Here is a 16,512-nt window from a genome sequence, read left to right on the forward strand (position 1 = left end):
GTTTTCTGCCTCTTGAAAGCGAGGGGGGGAAAATAGGGCCTATTGTTGCGATTTAAAGTGGACAAGACACAGCTTGCCCCCGCGCGAGGAGGCTCATATTCAGATTTGTTCCACGCCGGGCGTCAAACACGATGCCGGCACGACCTCCGCGCGAAATCCTGTCGGCCACTTTCTCAAAGATGAATGGTCTCACGCTGTTTCGACCTCCGGCTTCCGAGAATTGCTTTTTTTTTTTTTTTTTTTTTTTTCGGGCACCGCGGTGAAAAACACTGTCTTTCCTCCCGCCGATTTTAAATAATAGTGCAATCTCTTCTCATCTCGAGACACTTTTCGAGACGCCGCGGTCGGAAGGGCCGTAATCACGGATGGAGTCCCCCCCGCTGCTTCTGGTGGGGTGGGGGTTGGGGGGGGCTTTTTTCGGAAGGGAGAGAGAGCTTCATCTGGAGTTGTTTCATATGCAGCCTGGCCTCGGAGCGTGCCAGACGCCTTTATCTGCCCCGCGCAGAGTGAGTGCTGCTGCTTGATGCATAGATTAGCCTTATTCAAATACAGCCGGTAATAAACAGAGTTACGCAGGGAGGAGATTGAAGACCTTTCAACCGTCGCTGGGCAGGTAGTGGACTCTATAGGACATGTGTTTGGATGTATTTTTTTCTTTAAAAAGCTGCACTAGGCAAGCTTTTCATGTACAAATGCACCCATGTCACCAGCCTTTATCACAAAGTGGGGCTGCAGCAGGCAGGAGCGCTCCATCCACACTAATCCACGCGCTGTAGATTCACTCTATGTGTCCGAAAATTAAATTCTGTCGCAAATCGAAACTCAAAGGCCCCATATTTTTTCCTTGCCCTTCCATATGTGAGCATTTTATCATTGTATCTAATAGAAAATGTGAAATACAAAACACTTCTCCTGTTTTCCTATAGTTTCCTTATTTAAAAATTCATGTGACTCGACAACATTTGACCACACCAAGGTGAATAACCGCTCCCATTCAACGAGTCGTTTTCTAGCTTTTCTCGCCAGAGCCAAAAGCCCAGCCCCCCCAATGAGGTGGCCAATCAGAGCAGTGGCTCATTAGCATAAAGTCCACCCACAGAAAACAATGGAGACACTACTCACAGGCTGGAACCCACGCTATAAAAAGCTGGATTTAGGAGGGTTTTTTTTTTTTTTTCGCTGCACACTTCCCCAAATGTTTTTTTTTTTTTAAAAACCACAGGGAACTGTGTTAAATTGCTGAGAAAAAAAACAAAAAAAAAACAGTAAAATATGTGAAATCCAAAAGTGTCTCTTAAACAGTGGCGTGTGAGAACGAAAGGCTGAAGCTCTTCACCACCTGCACCCAAAGTGTGAACTCGCCTGGCGCAGCTCGCGAGTCGAAAGAATAAAAGCGGGACTTAACACGATGTAACACTTTGCATGGGAACACACTGGAAGTTTGGGTTGTGTGATGAGTCTCTCTCTCTCTATCGCACATACAACCCCCACTCCCACACACACACACACTCCCACACACTGCCGCAAACGAACGAAACAAAGCCGCCCTTCGCTGCAACACTAACTTCGCTGCAGCCCTGGAAATATCGCGGAGAGCCCCCCCCCCCCCCGACCCCCCCACCCCCCATGGGTCCGGGGCCTGCTGCCAATCAATTTCCCACCAATAACAATGACCCCCTTGAGAAAAACACAAAACAGAAAAACAGCTCATTAGGGCCTGTTTCATGTCGGCGTTTCTCTATAACGAGCGGCCATTAGTGTTTCTCCTCCGTCCGCTGGGGCCCGGGCCGGAGGAGGGAGAGAGGGAGAGAGAGAGAGAGGGAGAGAGAGGGAGAGAGAGAGAGAGAGCGAGCGAGGGAGAGCTTAGCTGTGATCGACACGCTGCCTCGCCATGCTCGCCCGCTGATGGACAGTTATGGATGGGGCGCCGGCTAAGCTGGAGCAGGGTACACACACACACACACACACACACACATACACACACACATACCTATAGAAACACACGGTCTGCAGATTTATTCCACCCTCTTCTCAGTAAGATGCTGGAAGAGTGGAATAGGCTAACACACACACACACACACCAAAAGAATCAGGTGTGTTATGGAAGACTACAGGTTCATTTCACCCTTAGCTCTTCTCAGTGAGACGCTCAATGACTGGAATAGCCTAACCCACACACACACACACACACACACACAGAGAGAGAATGAGGTGTGTTCTGGAAGACTGCAGGTGTATTTCACCCATAGCTGTTTGCAGCGGGGGGGCTCGCTGCACAGCTGCCTGTCAGCCTTCCCTCTGAGAGAGCAAAAGGAGCGCGGCAAAAAACCCAGAGGAGAGGAACGGCAGGAGCTGCAGGGGCCACAGTCAGAGGCGGGGGGGGGGGGGGAGTCGAGACCCCGCTGTCTGTCCATCACCGCCCCGGGGTGTCTCGGATCCATCACCGGCGGGCACCCCCGAGGCCCGCCCAACGTTACAAATCAGGGAATATCAACCCGCCGTGAATACGAGGCGGTGACACGAAGCCGCGAGAAACACTGCGAGAAAATGAAATGTGTGGTGGTGATGGTGTCTTGACATGCAAAACAATAGCTATCAGAAAGCCAAAGAGGCTCCGTGGCACTCTGTGGCTGTGAGAGCGGCACTTACATGCATTCTGGAATGTTAAGTTTTAGCTCACACAAGCCTTCGCTGGGTGAGTGAGATAATGGCTTTTAGGTTTCTTCCTTCTTTGTTTTTTAATACATTTTTCTAGTGCTCAATCTGGAGAGAACCTGTTTACTAGGGATGGATGATTCCACGTTTTTTAGAACCCGACTCGAACTCCTTGGGCCAGTTGCATAAAGATAGACCCGGTCTTCGACTTAAATATGACCTTAAGTCAAACTTGCTATAGACACTTATATTTACCTGTTCCTACTACTTCTTGATTGTTGTAGATCTCTAATGGTTTGTTTCTGTCTCTAAAGACTCGCTCTATTCTTCAGGCTCTTTCCAAAAACCAAAGATTTGGCATCTTGTATGAAACAGCTTCAGTATTTAAACTTCCCGCCCTGACAGTTAGGCCGACTCGTTGCCATAACAACGAAGTTCTTAAGATTAGCCAGGGGCAAGGTGGCTAACATTCCTACCTCAAAATAAGTCAGTCGTAATATTTAAGTAACAGATCTTCATTCTTCAGTCTTAATTAGCCTAGTCCAACCTGAGAATCTAAGACCAGTCTAAGGCTTAGACTAGTCTTAAACTAGCTTTATGCAACTGGCCCCTTGTAATGGAATTGATGGAATCAATTCTAAGTCGATTCCAAATTCCAAATGAAAATAAACACACAACTGTACAAAAAATGTACAAAAAAAACAAACAATTTATTACATGGTACAAATGTCCCATAAAGTCTGGTTAGCTCAATGAGTTTTGTACCAACTGTCCAATTGATGAATGAATTAATTGCACATTTGTTTCAATTAAACAGTTTCTTCGAGACTGCAACAGGAGTCGGCTCTAATTCTGTTTATTAGTAGAATCGACATGATGGGATCGAGAATCGACTCTTTCGGAGTCTCTATCCCTGCTGTTAACTGCTTTTAACAACTATTAAATTAATTGGCAACTATTTTGATAATCAATTAATCGGTTTAAGGAATTTTTCAAGAAAAATTCTCTGATTCCAGCTTCTTAAATGTGAATATTTTCTGGCTTCTTTACTCCTCTATGACAGTAAACTGAATATCTTTGGCTTGTGGACAAAACAAGACATTTGAGGACGTCATCTTGGGCTTTGGGAAACACTGATCCACATTTTTCACCATTTTCTGACATTTTATAGACCAAACAACTAATCGATTAATCGAGAAAATAATAATTGACAATGAAAAGAATCGTTAGTTGCAGCCCTATCTTCTCCTACACCAAGCAGCGCTCCCAAATCTCTTGTGTTCCCAAAACTGTAACTGTGTATCGAGCGTGTAACTGTATTTTTCGCCGCTGACCCCCATACATCATTGTCGGGGTCAATGTCGCCGCGCTTTGCAAAGAAACCGCCAAAGGGGCTTCTCTGTAAAGTCAGGCCATCCGGCAAGGTGAAACCCTGACCCCGGAGTAAATAAAAAAAAGCCCACGATGCTATGGGGCGTATGGATGCTATGATTAAAGTTCTGTTAATGAATGGGAATCATAGGGGGGGGGGGGGGGGGGTCGATGCCTCGCGTTTCAGAATTTTGGGGCAAAAACCACTGCTGTTGACTTGAACTGATTTATTTGACCCCAAAGACCCCCCCTATAACCCATATATGAGCAACTCGCATGGGACCGGTATCATGCGGGGACCTCATTTAATTACTGCAATGAATTATCCGCCAACCTCTTGTGTTTCCTGGAATGCATTCGCACGGGAATTCTCTGAAATCACCGAGCTGAGAACAAAAAAAAAGAGAAAAAAGTATACATAAAGAAGTATTTGTCTCATTTGCCGCCCAGGTGTTCTGAGTATTTGCATTTCCGAGCAGCGCCGCAGACAATCTTTCAACTCTATCCTCGATCTCTCATTCCCTCATTGTTCTACTCAGATACTGTGTAATGACTTTACAGCAGTTAGGCCCAGATCACTGCGCCGGCACTAATGCTTTTCTGCACGTCAAAACTGTGGATTCTAACTGCTGATTTACTAACCAGGTGCGCTCGCGGAACTGCCGAACTGCAGTGCAGACTTTTTGTTTTCATGTCGGTGAGGAGGAGATGAATCAAACGACTCCCTCTATGTGACTGACTGAGCCAGAAAAGCTCTAATTTCACCTCTGACTGCATGCAGCATTGAGCCCCATAGACAAAAGCACATCTTCTCTTCTCCTCCTGTGCCAAATTAACATTGTGTTTACTGCATTGCATTGAGCCCTGGAACGCCTATGCCTGACCACTTTGCAGTAACAATCATATTGACAATGACCTAAAAAAAATCCTTTTTTTTCCAATGCTTAAAAAGGCCAATACTCTTACAGCTTTGTACATTTAGTATATTAGAGTTTAGTCTATTTAATTAGATGAAAACAGGGCAACAGAAAAATAGCATCTGGCCAAACAGAATGAAACCTGACCGTTCTATTTATTAGTAATGGATTGCATTCCTCTTAGTGGATCCGAGGATTAGTGTTTAAAAAAAAAAACATGTATACCAAGGAATTCATTTTACCGTGATAAACAAACATGCTGCTCATCATCAATAAGGCCAAGTAAGAACATATTGTTGTGTTTTGTAGTGGGCTGGGTTACCCCAGATACCAAAATAACCCGCTGTGCAAAACAGTTGCTTGATGTGGACTCAAAGTTATTTCAAGGACCTCCCCAAAGAGAATAGTGCAAAATGGGAGTAAAGTCCTTCATGCTTCATTCAGTAAGATAAACGAAATTACATTTATTTGTAAGACCTTGCGAACGAATTGCGGCCGCTCTGCTATTTTCAAAGTTACAGATTCTTTTTTTACTTTGCTGCACTTTGCCTTTTTTTTCCCCCCCTCCTCCTCCTCCTCCTCTTCCTCCTCTCGGCTTAATCTGATCCGACATTGATCCCTCCTCAATATGCACGCCGCCATCAGCGCCACAGAAATGATTTGGAAATTAAGAACTACAAACAAAGGGCCTTTTGAAGAAATGATACACAACGCCAGTCAGCATGCGCTTCCCCCCCCAGCCAGCTCGGGCGTCAAAGGCACCTTCGCGAGGGGGCCGCATGCCGACTTCGGCAATCGAGCCGCCGATGATCCGGTCGGGACGGGGGGAAGAGGGAGAGCGAGTCGGGGGAGCAAAACGAGTGGGAGCGAGAGAGAGGGAGAGTGACGAGTTTAGGGTTTTTCCCCCCGTGTCGTTTAGCCGTCCGCAGAGAGACAGGGGGCGAGATCAAGACGGAGAAGAGGGGAGCGTAATGATGTAGCTAATAGCTGCCGGTTGTGAACGCATCATGAAACTGCCACCAACAGTGTTCCCGGCAACATCAAACAAACATCAGACTATTAATTAGCGGAAATCCTATTAAGCCCGCTGAGAGGTCCTATAAACCAAGACGGCGCACCGGGTTCCCGCTCATTTCACTCTCTCGCCGCCTTTGATACCGCAACACTGTCTTCGAGTAGACGTTTAGAACGAGCCGATTTACCGCCTAGGACTGTAACCTTTCGCCGTGGCTGTTTTAAAAAAAAAAACCCGATAGAGCGGTGGGTTGAATTCAGTTGGGGATGCAAAATGGCGCGAGGGGGAAAAGCAAAACCCAGATTTGCCCTGAGGGGGGGGGGTTACTTACTGGGCATCTCATTCGGTTACATAAGAACTGACTGTAACTACACTGTGTCCTCGCTTAATTATGTTCCATTTTTTCTTTTTTCTTTTTAGTTCCGTGTCGTCGATAAACTCTCGCAGAATCATTCAAAAAGACACATGAAGCTGGCATGGAGCTAATGCTAATTATGCGCCCTCTTCAAAGCGTTCAAGATAATTATGGTTTTTGAGGATAGAAGTGTCTATGTACGTGTAATATTGCCTGATTGAAATTTTTTTTTTTTTTTTTTTTTCCCCTTTTCCCCAGATCTGCAGCAAGTTCATAGCCTCCATGTGTTTTCAGCAAGAGTTAGATTGAGGGTTAGATATATAGAGGATGCTATTCGCTTCGTTAGCTTGTCAGATTTTTCACTCTCCTGTAGCTTTTAGGGGGGAAAATGTATAGACAACTTCCATGTGGAGCGTCCTCGTTAGAAATATCTGGGGGAATCCAAACACTGACCAACTTTGTCAAACTGTCAAAATATTGCACTGTGTGGAAAAATTGCTAAAATATTATCGGAGGGGGAGTTTTGTTTAAAAAAAAAGAAGAAAAAAAAAGGCAATTACATTATTGATTTACAGCACCCACAAACATCACGCCGCCTCTGATAAAGAGAGAGAGAACATGGGCGATAGAGAGAGAGAGAGAGAGATAAAGAGAGAGGGGGGGGGGGGGGGAGTATGATTTGCAAGAGGGTGTGCTGACACAATATGAGGACTGCTGATCCCTTTTGTATTGCAATTTGTCACAACACAGTTGACAAGAGACTGCTCCTGATACACAAAACGAGGAGTGCCTGGCATCACATTGGGTACATAATGAGGCGTGCACACACTGTTAATACACGCTGTGCGCACACACACACACACACACACACACACACACACACACAGGCCCGCAAGAGCCACCAGCCACGCCGAAGCCTACTCTTCCTCACACACAATGAGACGCCTGCATGGGCTTATTTTGTGTCATTGCAATCACACATGAACACACTCAATCACACACACACACAGTCCACATATACGCAAACACGCACACAAGCGCAAAGGGCTGGGCCTAATATGACTTTACAGGCTGTGAAGTGTTTATGAACAAACGCTATACGGTGCAGTTTTTTCCCCTCAGCGATGCCAAAAAACTGAACATCTTGCAAAGCACTTTTTCTTGATGAAATGACTTACTAACACAGATTGGCTCTGCATCACCCTCAAAATATAAAGTCAAACCCATATTCTTCTGAAAAGTATTTATATTGGATATAATATTTGTTTAGTAAGATAAAAACAGATATTGATTTTGTAAATATGGATGATGCACAAAGATTGAGTTGGCTGTTCGCTTATGAAACATTTAGATTAGCTGGTTACCTGGGAGGTGAGAAAAAAAGCTCTTTATCAAGATACACTGGAAGTTTGTAGCAGTTCTTTTCAGTGTATTGTTCATTTGAAACCTATCATTTCAAATATGTTATCTGAAAGATTATAGTAGTACTTTATAATGTGGTAATTTATTTTATTTTTTTGCTCTTATACGTATCACCGGAAGATGTATGTTTTGTAAAATGGTGGTGTCCTGTAATCCCATGTGGGATGGGCCAGATGTTTGGCATGACACAGAAATAAAAATAAACTACTAACTAACTAACTAATGATACTGGACATACTCTTTTGCCATAGTTAAAGCTACACTGGGCAACGTTGCACTGTGGCAGTGTGGCAGCAGAATACAGCTATTTGAATTTTTTGAATGTTTGAAGGACTTCATTACCCAGAAATCATGTAGTGACTTCAGTAAATTGTGCACTCCTCAGACCTAAATATTCTCCAATATATAAATATACAGTCTATGTATATTTGGATGTATATACGTAGATTTATGTAGCTGAGATGACAACAAAGCGGAACTTGAACTTGTACATTTTCGATTATTTTTATCAATCTGATTCTTTATCAATTCCCGTATCGATTCCTACTGTATAAACTGTCTGGGGTAAAAGACTATTTGCAGCTTTTTGTTTTATGACTCAAGAAAGACATTGCTATGTAGTTACTTTTATCTCAAATTACTTTTCAAAGCAGCTAAAGCACATTTGACACAACGCCTTAGAGAACATAACACAAGAACAAGTGAAAGAAATGCAAGTAACTGGAAGTCAACATCACAGAACTACATTAAAAATCACCACTGTATTTTCCACTTTAATGGGTTGTTCAAGTGCACTCTACCTGTTATTACCAATAGCACAAGGTACATCTGCTACTGTACAGCAAATCTAGGACATAATGAGGTAAATATTGGACCCACAGTGCAATCGTTTGGCTTCACAACACTTTTTGGAGTCATTAAATTGCCTTTTTTTTGCTGTTGTTGATGTTTTGAAGAAGGCTGCCAGCCACAGAGCTTATTATTAATGATCAATAAGAGGTATTGTTAGTGCGGCGGCTTATCGATTCCAGTGAATTAGGTCATTTGGGACTACATCGGAACAGGTTCTTGATACCCAGCTCTAGACCTGATTGTCTTCTTCTTAGTGTCTGGTGGGGGTGGAGGGGGGTGAAGAGGCTGCTGTTCAGGAGAGTTTGTATTTCGCTCTTAAGTTCATCACGTTTCACAGAACAAATGAGCAAAATGTAAAACAAATGACCAAATCAAAAAACAAATCAACATTTCCCAAAACAAATTAACAAAATAGGAAACAGATTAACAAATCACAAAACAACACACTAGAAAACAAATGACCAAATCAAAAAACAAATAAACATTTCCCACAACACATTAACAAAATAGAAAACAGATTAACAAATCACAAAACAACAAACTAGAAAACAAATGACCAAATCAAAAAACAAATCAACATTTCCCAAAACACATTAACAAAATAGAAAACAGATTAACAAATCACAAAACAACAAACTAGAAAACAAATGACCAAATCAAAAAACAAATCAACATTTCCCAAAACACATTAACAAAATAGAAAACAGATTAACAAATCACAAAACAACAAACTAGAAAGCAAATGACCAAATCAAAAAAAACAACAACAAATTAACAAATCAAACACAACCGCGTTTCAAAAAACAAAATTAACAAATCACAAAACACTTCAACCTTTCATAAACCGGAGAGGGCGGGTCCAAGGACTCCCATGGTTAGCTTTTAAATAAAATGAGCGAGGAAACGAGTGACAAGACGGCAATCATTCAAGGCATATTTTATAAGGGCATTGACATTTATAGGATGCCCCTCATCAAACATTCATTTCAACTTTAAATTGATTTCACATTTTTAACTTTCCGCAACATCAAAATGTCAGAAAACAGGCTTGAAAACTGCAGAGCTGAGCCGAAGCAGAAGCCAGTGAGCGACGTGAGAAATGGCATTGTAGCAGGTATGTGGTCCAGGACAGACAGTATGTTTAGGTGTCGGACTATGTGGCAAGTGTTGAAACAAAAATATGAACTAGATGGGAAATGGGATGACGTTATATGTTTGCTTCTATGACTGAATCCATGGAGGATACAGACACGCATGCCATGCCAGGATGGATGGAGAGTCATATATGTATGTGGCTCATTAGCATGTAAACAACCTATTGAGTCATGCTGGCCCTTCTTCAGAAAAGGCAGATCCTTCCCATTGCTACATACTGTACATTTTTACATACTGTATACACAGTAAGTATATAGTTATTTCTGTCATGTTTACACATATAGATATTTCTATAGAGCACATACTTCATGTTTAACGATCAATATTAAAGTAAGCAATCAACACAGTAAGTAATAATTGTGGAAAATGTCAGTTGCATATGTAAGTAATTGTTCATATCCACTTTATTACTGCTTTTAGGCTTACTGTTTTGTTCTATTTTTCTGGGCTTTTGCTGCCGCGGCGACGCAGTTTCTCCACAGGGACCGGTGGAGTTTCATCTCCTCTTAAATCCGTATGAAGCATTTCAAGTCTTTAACATTTGCACAGTAATTGCAGGCAAAATCCCGATGTACATATGGTTGAGTGACATGACTGCAGTCGCCGCACAGCGCTCCTCTCTGCAGTCTCACAGCTCACGGTGTTGCCAAGCCATTTGTAAGGCGGCCGAAGGACACGTTCTGTTTTTACATAACAGGGAAAACCGGACTTTATAGTGCAGTTGCTGGACTTTACTTTGTGATATGCAGGAGATTAGGAGTAAAATGTTTCTCATGTATAAAGAAAAATGGTCTGTTGATATATGGTATAAACAAAAATTACGAACTTATTGTCTCATAAAGAGTAGCTACTGTGTAGAACCTTATGTGAAGTATAATTGAAACAAAAGACAAAGATCCCTATGTGCACAGTTAGGTTCAGGAACATTACCGTTAGCCCTAGAGACCGGCAGGTTTAATGCCACTCCAGAGGAGGACAGACTCTGTTTGTTGTGTGAGTTAGGTGAAATTGAGTGTGTCTACGAGGACATAAAGGATGTACTTTTTAGTAAAATGTCCTGTATGTTGATTTCTTTGGGCTGGATGATTATGAAAAACTTGAGTTGTGCTTCAAGAAGGGAATCTTTTTTGTAGCAGATTTTATTTGCCAAGCTTGGGAGAGAAGGCAGAATATTTAAGAGCGAGCTGTATAATACTCTTTAATTTTGTAATGAAATGAAATGTATGACCACTGCAACTGTAACTTTGGTGTCTTGTAAACCCATGAGGGTTTACAAGACACCAAATCAATCAATCATATAGGTGAATGGCATTAAATAAAAAGAAAAAAAAACAATGAATGATAACTTGCAAGTGATGGTCAGCAACTGCAGCAATATTAAACATGTTCTGTGACTTGTGACTTTCATTTTATGCTAATTTGCCATAGCACAGAGAACACAAGATATTGATTTAAGTATGGATACAAGGCATATATAAGAAGATTGTTTTATATAACTTAAAGGGATAAAAATGAATGATGACATATTAGTGCACCCTTGATTCACCCAATTTAATCATATTGATATAAGGTTCATGTATGTAACATTTTATTGTCCTTATGGAATTATTGCAAAGCATCAGTCTGTATACTTCACAAAAAAACAATACTTGTCCCAGACTTTGCTGACAAGGCTTTGTAAAATACTGTATAATGTCTAGTAATGGGCAAAGACAGCATGCTAATATACAGTATGTGTCAGTAACTGTGCCATGACAGATGCAGTTCACAGATTTTTGTATAATGAACTCAAGCACTTCAAAAAAATCCATGCAGGATTGAAGTTTGTTTTTTGTTTTTTTTTATTTTTCAGATGGAGCAGCATCTCAACATGCAAACTTTTGCAATCTTCTACATCATCAAAAATCATCATCATCATCTACATCATGAAAAGGACTTTGGTCTGGATGCAGAGTAGTGATTCTGTACCACCACTGCCACACAAAGAGTATGTGTGATAGTATCTGAGGAACAGAGACAAAAAAGAAAAGAACTCAAAGCGAGCCTCCGAGCTATCTTTGTGGTTCAAATATTTTCACCCAAAGAATGAATGAATCGAGTTCAGAGAATACACTCAAAACACTGGCCATACTGCGGTCAATACCCTACTTACCCAGAGTGACATCAAAAGACATCCAATGAGAACGAGAATGCTTACATCTACTCTGTCTGGTTTATGCAACGTTAAACTTTTGTGTTTCGTTAATTCGCTTCGTTTTGTGTCTTGTGACTCGTTAATGCGTTTTGTGACTTGTTTTTCGGGCTGAATTCATTTTGCGACTTGTTAATCTTGTTTTCAGGTTTGCTAATGTGTTTTGTGAACTGTGATTTGCTTGCAGATTGGGTCATTTGGTTTCAATTTTGTTAATTTTGTCTTGTGAAATGCGGTTGCGTTTTGTAATCGCTCCCTGGCGCACTGAGAAACATTCCCCCACCAGTGACCGTCCCGTACACCGGTATTAAATTTGGGATGGGACGCTCTACTCTGTCGCAGCCCAGCTTTGTGATATAAGCCGATAAAACTCGATTTTTTTTACACACAAATCTTGCCCGGTGCAGCTTCCAAGTTCAAGAAAAAATTGCTTGCTGAATATCAAATCGGTATTCAAACCCCCTCAGCCCGGTGCGCATTCCCTCTGCATCTCGGAATAGCTCAGGCCAAGTGTGATACACACACACACACACACACACACACACACACACACACAAGCAGTCTCTCTTGGCATAGAAGCTGCCTCCATGGACCTCTGCCCCTGATAACTCCCCCCATCACACACTTGTCAGAAGCCATAAGCCCCGGCGCTGGATGAGGTCCTCGTCACTGCCATAGCTGCTGGTGCTCAAGAGGAAGGGGGGGGGGGGGACGCCGCCCCGCCTCTGTCCCGGAGACATGTTCGACCTTTGACTGGAAGGAGAGGATGGGAGGTCCGCTCGTCTCTCCCTCCGCCGCGACTCCCTCACTCAAACAAGCCGCTCACGTATTCACGCATGACAGAGAGAAACCGTGGAGTCCATTGAAAACGGCATCCTGCCCAATGTGTTGTCACTAAATCATTACCGCGTTCATTTTGAGTCACTGTAAACAAACAAAATCACTGGTGAGAAGACTGCATATGTGTGTGTGTGTGGCTGTGTGTATGTTTACTTACTTTATTATTCTGCTCATGTGTTTTCTTTACTCTTCTTGCATTTTTATTCTTGTCTCGTTTCACTCCTTGCGCTTTTATTCTTGTTTTGTTTATATTCCTTGCATTTTTATTATTGTTTGTTTTTAACCAATCTCTGTAAAGCACTTTGGTACAAACTTGTTTTGTTTTTAAAGCACTATATAAATAAACTTGAACTTGAACTTGAAGATTGTCAGCCTCTACCGGCCTCTACATTGCATTTTACATTATGTGCCACCAGGTCAGATTTGGCGGGAAAACTTCTGTATTGCTTTATGGCACAAAACAGGAAGAGGGCGCTGTTTTATTACTCTGCTCTTATGTGTTTCCTTTACTCTTCTTGCATTTTTATTCTTGTCTCGTTTCACTCCTTGCGCTTTTATTCTTGTTTTGTTTATATTCCTTGCATTTTTATTATTGTTTGTTTTTAACCAATCTCTGTAAAGCACTTTGGTACAAACTTGTTTGGTTTTTAAAGCGCTATATAAATAAACTTGAACTTGAACTTGAAGATTGGCAGCCTCTACCGGCCTCTACACTGTATTTTACATTGTGAGACGCCAGGTCAGATATGGCAGGAAATCTGCTGGATTGCTTTACGGCACAAAACAGGAAGATTGTCAGTCTCTACCGGCCTCTACACTGTATTTTACATTGTGAGACGCCAGGTCAGATATGGCGGGAAATCTGCTGGATTGCTTTATGGCACAAAACAGGAAGAGGGCGCTGTTTTTTTACTCTGCTCTTATGTACCTTCCTATCTCGTAATGTACACATTGGAAGCTACTGTACACCAGAATTTCCTTCGGGATCAATAAAGTATTTATCTATCTATCTATGTGTTTCCTTTATTCTTCTTGCACTTTTATTCTTGTTTTGTTTATATTCCTTGCATTTTTATTATTGTTTGTTTTTAACCAATCTCTGTAAAGCACTTTGGTACAAACTTGTTTTGTTTTTAAAACACTATATAAATAAACTTGAACTTGAAGATTGGCAGCCTCTACCGGCCTCTACACTCCACTTTACATTGTGAGCCACCAGGTCAGATTTGGCGGGAAATCTGCTGGATTGCTTTACGGCACAAAACAGGAAGACTGTCAGCCTCTACCAGCCTCTACACTCCATTTTACATTGTGTGCCACCAAGTCAGATTTGGCAGGAAATCTGCTGGATTGCTTTACGGCACAAAACAGGAGCAGGGCGCTGTTCTTCCAGAGCAGACAGAGCTAAAGCTTTCAGAGTTTCTGCCAATGACAGATGGTGGAAGGAGTGAAAGGAAGACGGAAAAATCACTTCCAACATATTTATCTTCTTCAGCAAGGGGGAAGGGGGGGCAAGGGGCAACGGGATTTATGGGAAAATGTAGTCTTAATGTGGAGAAACACTGGCGCTAACAATACTACAGGTGTGAAATAGAGAACCACTCATCTCCACCATGGTTTAATTTGTTTACAGTAATTATACCGAGGTATTTGGCAATGATATATTGATGTTTCAAAACGCTACACATACATAACTTTCATTTACTTCTCTATCCCATTGTATTGCATTCTGTTCAACTCTATTCCTTAACTAGCAGGGCACTCGGAGAGCGCAGACCTCCGCCAAGGTTTGAGCTATAATTGCTCGTTCGTGAGTCGGATCCGGATCCGCTCCAAAATTTAATGGGTTCTTCCTTGGCCCGTGCTACACCCTTCCACCAAGTTTCATGAAAATCGGGCCAGTAGGTTTTCCATAATCCTCCTAACAGACAAACAGACAAACAGCACCGAAAACATAACCTCCTTGGTGGAGGTAATTATGGGTTCTGTTCTCTTCCATTGCACGCCATCACTTTGTATTCCGCGCAGTTCGCATGCCTACTTGTGTACCGACCCATTTTGTAATCTCTTTTAAATGCGCTGTTCCATCAATGGCATTTCGGGGAACACAATGGCACAACCGCAAACACGAGACCAGAGAAAGGGATGCCACGCTCTACTTCTTCCGAGTCTAAATGACGTGATTACACTCGTGCGGCGCAGGTACTGCGGCGGGGGCCCCGTCTCTCCGCGTTCCCTCTCCGCAAACATGCCTGCGTGTAATTGAAACACTAATCGGCCCCCGTAATTACGAGGGAGAAATCCTTACATCAAATGCGGTCGGTGTAATTTCCGGTGAGGCTGGCGGGAGGGGGAAAAGAGAGGGAGGGAAAAAAAAGACAGCAGATGAGGTGGGGGGGGGGGGGGGGGCTGTAAAAGTTATGGCCCATGTGTGAAGGAGGAGCTGACGTTTTTGACTAATATGCTACTGCGTGTGTGCGGAGAGGCTTTGGCTGCAGGACCAGGAATCAGGATCATGAGAAACACTTTGGGATTTTTTTCCTGTCTAAAATGTGCACCGTCACCGTCTTCGTTTCTAATTCAAACCCGGTTCCGGTTCAGTTTCCATCAATTTCTATCACTGGTGCATTAGTGTAGTAGTGGCATATGCACAGAAATAGTTCAATAATCAAAATAAGCTTACGTTTAGACTCGGGCAGATATTCAATATTATCGAATATCGCGATATTCACCAAATATCGCGATATTTAAATCGAGTATCGCAGCAGCGTGTGTTGCTTAGAACCCATTGTGCACATTTTTAAACTTATACACCTATAATCCAGTGGTAGATTAGTTAAAAAAACAAATAGTGGTAGTGAAAAATGTATTATTTTACTTTTTACTTATCGTTTTCCCTTTCCCACAATCAGTCCATTTTCCTGGAAATAGCAGGAATGAGTAAATTCTACCAAATGTCCATCGTTTCCTCCAGTGCTTGAATAGTAAGATCAAATTTCCAGTCTATTTAATAAGAATTATTATTATGTCATGAAATAAAATAAAAGACCCTCCAAAAAAACAAAAAAACAAAAACGGAAAATGGCCAAGCTTTGCCCTGAATATCATAGTGGAGTATTCAGTAAAGGATCTTCATATGATCATGTCCTGATCACATGAAGAAGTCATGCAGCTGTCATGAGTGCATGTATGACTTCCACATGATATTAGAAGTTTAGCTCTCAGACTAGTGTTCATTGTTAGAGACAATCATGTAAGAATAAACTTTATGTTAGTGTGTATTGTAGAACTGGTTTTGACTCGTTTGAAGCATGCATATTACATTAGCCATATATTGATTTCTTAGAAAAGGATGAACAAAGCAACTATACATACTGAAGTGTGTAAAGAAACTGACATGTCTACCCTTTGTCAGAGAATATCCTGCAGCCCACTGAAGTGTATGTGCTTAAGGTTTTCTCTCCAGACATGTCAGAATAAAGAATCCACGGAAGACTATTTGCTCATTCATTTTGACCCACAAGGGCGAGACTCATTTCCAAAACCGAATACATGAATGAATGGAAGGTTTCAAAAGCACAACCTGTACTACATTTTTACTATAACCACAGTGGAAGCCGGTCGCCGCCTCCTCGAAATCCACCGCATCCACTAATTCACTGTTCAGACTGCTGCATTAGGCAAGCAAAGCGTCTAACCAGAGAGAGAGAGGGAGAGAGAGAGAGAGAGAGAGAGAACC

Source organism: Centroberyx affinis, unplaced genomic scaffold (assembly GCF_046629955.1).
Source record: "Centroberyx affinis isolate AG114_WGS23_722 - 3 ecotype Tasmania unplaced genomic scaffold, CSIRO-AGI_Caff_v1 ptg005791l_1, whole genome shotgun sequence".
NCBI lineage: Eukaryota > Metazoa > Chordata > Actinopteri > Beryciformes > Berycidae > Centroberyx > Centroberyx affinis.